The sequence below is a fragment of the Augochlora pura genome, chromosome 9 (assembly GCF_028453695.1).
Source record: "Augochlora pura isolate Apur16 chromosome 9, APUR_v2.2.1, whole genome shotgun sequence".
Lineage (NCBI taxonomy): Eukaryota > Metazoa > Arthropoda > Insecta > Hymenoptera > Halictidae > Augochlora > Augochlora pura.
Window position 1 is genome coordinate 10749825 of NC_135780.1, and position 3837 is coordinate 10753661.

Below are 3837 nucleotides of genomic sequence, written 5' to 3' on the forward strand. Positions count from 1 at the left end.
TCAAATAATTCTTTATTGGAGAAACTCGTTATTCAAATAATTCTTTACTGAAGAAACTCGTTATTCGAATAATTCTTTACTTAATTCTGAATTCGAATAATCGAAGCTCTAATGTATCACATATTTCTTCCTAAAAGAATGGTAATTTGTTATAACATAATCTTGACATAACCTAGCAATATAATCTTTATGCTATATCACGAACATTATTGTAAATGCAGTCGCGTTATAATCTGAATTTTAGCTTCAAGCACGCTCAAATAAACAATAAATGAAAGATCACAACGAAGTCAGAATAAAATCACAAATAAAATCACAAATAATCTTGACATAACCTAGCAATATAATCTTTATGCTATATCACAAAAATTATTGTAAATGCAGTCGCGTTATAACCTGAATTTTAGCTTCAAGCAGCGCTCGAATGAACAACAAATGAAAGATGACAACGAAGTCACAATAAAATCACAAATAAAATCACAAATAAAATCACAAATAATCTTGACATAACCTAGCAATATAATCTTTATGCCATACTAGCAAACCTGGCGAACTCCGTTTCGCCACCAGATGGCTTCGTTTTTTGTAACATTTCGTTTGGGGATTAAAAGATGAAGAAAAGTTATTTTTTTTGTTTTATAAACCATATTGGTTTGTAGTACATGCTATGTATCAGAGATGGCGCTGTATGTGAAAAATGATTTTCCCTGTTTTCCTGCTTTTCTGTTGAAATTTTTCCAGAATTTTGGTTGCTATAAACCTCACGGAGCCCGAGACCTTTCCAACGAATGCAAAACCGTGGAAATCGGTTCGTGCGTTCTGGAGTTATAGCGTCAGGAAGGAAAACCCGACTTATTTTTATATAATAGATTACAAAAATTACTGTAAATGCAGTCGCGTTATAATCTGAATTTTAGCTTCAAGCAGCGCTCAAATAAACAACAAATGAAAGATCACAAAGGTCACAATAAAATCACAAATAAAATGACGAATAAAATCACAAATAATCTTGACATAACCTAGCAATATAATCTTTATGCCATATCACAAAAATTACTGTAAATGCAGTCGCGTTATAATCTGAATTTTAGCTTCAAGCTGCGCTCGAATGAACAACAAGTGAAAGATGACAACGAAGTCACAATAAAATCACAAATAAAATCACAATAAAATCGCAAATAAAAGCGCGATAAAACCAGGATCGCTGTAATGGAAGAGCGATGCCGGCCATAAAACGGTCAAACTGATCAAATGCTCGAGGAAATGTTTTCGTGAACGTCGTTGTCGTGAATGAAATCGGGGGGAAAAAAAGGCAACCTGATTTTATAAACTGTCAAAAGTGGGAAGAGCCGTGAGAAGGTAGTGTCGCTGCCAGGTTAAAAGTAAACTTCCCCGTCGCCCTTCCCCCGTTCAACCTAAATCCACGTACGTGCGACGAATGTCCTGCGGAAAAAGAAACTTGGAAACGTACCCTCTCGCGGATTTAGGAGAAAACTTTCTTTTTTCGCGTCGTTCGCTCTCGTTAAGGATTCTCGTGCTATTTTTTTCGGTAACCTGAAATTACCGTGTTCAGGGTTCCTCGCTATGGGATCCCACTGTCTTCGAGAGAAATGGTGACTTTCGACCTTTCCTTCTTTTTAGAAATTCAGTCAATTATAGCGTGTCAATTACTATTGTTTTAAAGTTTTAAAGTTCGGATTCGGTTATTTACTTTATTTATTCAATTGTATGGGAGTTCTGTATTGTATAATTTAAATAGATAAGAATATAATTAAATATAGAAAACTATAATAATAGACGAATGAACGTCTGCGTCGAATATTTGTTTATAATAGAATATGTTAGCTTCGATTAGGTTACAAGCGGCTCTCAAAACCACCCACGTGATCTAATCTAAGTTTTACAAGTTATTGTGAAAGAGTACTCGATATATATAATTATAAATATACGTAAAATATATAAAGCATGTCATAGATACACATAAAATGTATAATGTACCATAAGTATACATAAAATATATTATATACCGTAAATATACATAAAATATATAATATATCATAAGTACACATACAATATACAATATATCATAAATACACATAGAATATACAATAGATCATAAACACACAAAAAATGTATATGTAATACTAAAAATTCGACATTTTTATTGTCCTCCTGTAATAATTTAAATAAAATATCTTTCTGTCCATTTCTGCCTTCTACAACACTTTCCACTCCACATAATAATCGTCATCAAATTTTCTGGAACCTTAAAGACTACCGTTAAAAACTTCCAACAATACCAGAGCACAATATACACAATTTCTCCCACCACCCAGTTCGAATTAAATTTTTATTTTCCATTCTTCGCAGCACCGATAACTCTGCCGCACCTTTATTCCCTCTTGCGATCGCTGATCGAGCCGGTATATACCAGTAACAGGAGTTGTTGGCCGGAGAACGATGAAAGTTTCCGGTGATTTTCCGGACGCCGGGTTCCGCGCGCGCAGGTTGATATTATGCTAGTCTATTAAGCGCGAGATTGAATCCGCAAAGTCCGTTCCACGGATATATTCATTCGGTTTTATTCGTGATCGATCGGCAGACGCAACCGTTCGGATATCCCCGAGACGGTTTCATCGCGTTCCGATGCCTTTAACCCTTTACCGTGCCTCGACGAGTATATCCGACTCGTTTAGAAATTACTGGTAATAAATTATTAACCCCTTGCAGCGCGACGCCTTTTACGCTGCGTTGATTATCATTAACTTGTATATTTAATATTATAATATTTAATAATATTAACTTTAATATTTCCCTTAATTAGAACCGGACAATTTTTGTTTCCAGCATTGTCTTTATTCACCTTTGTTTCCACACTTTGACGGCAGAAGAATTTATTTTTATATCCATGTAAATAAAAATTAATAATAATTGTATTTAGCAGAGTTCGCATAAGATCTTCCCCACGAGTTTGACTCGTTATTATAGTGCTAGGGGTTAACTATGGATGTTATTCTGTTCTTTAAAATTAAAAATTCTAATCCCTTGTTATTAACCCTTTGCAGTACTTTTATCTTCGCAGATACAATGATTAAATAATTTTCGATTGGAATAATTTCTCGGAGGAGAAATAAAATTAATATAGTGTGCTTGCAATTACTTCAGCGCTTCAATGTTTAAAAGACGAAATAACATCCTTGCTTAACAGGTTATTGTTAGAAAACACAATGACGAGTCAGACTTGGAAAGGGTTAATATTTAAGTATTCTAGATAAATTCAGGCACGGAATAAATGTTAATATTCCGTCCCTTCTAAGAGATTGTATCAATTTGATAAATTTATTTTTATAAATTTCTAGTCGCGGTAACTGCGAAGAGTATGGCACGGCAAAGGGTTAAAGCCGCAACGACCTGGAACTGCTAACAGTGTAATAGTTCGCGGAGGATGGCCGGCATAAAATGGGTTATCAAATTCGTTGCTCGCCGAGAGAGAGAGAGAGAGAGCATGACTTCTACCGTAGAATAAACAAGTTGTGACCGCCGCTGCTGAGCGGCCAACAAACGAAATCGATGGTCTATTTAGTTAAGAACCGTTCGCGATCGATAATCCGTCCTCCTCTCTGTCCGATCAGATTATGATATTATTTATTCGAATTCCGCACGAGAATTAGCTGTTCGTTATCTCGAATTAAACGTGAACGACGCGGATAAAGGACGCGGACAGACCGTGGCATTGCGGAGCCAGTCGATTTCTCCAAATATGTATAGTTGCTTAAAAAATGGCACTATTTGTCTAATATTATATTACTTAAACTATTTGTTTAATATTATATTAAC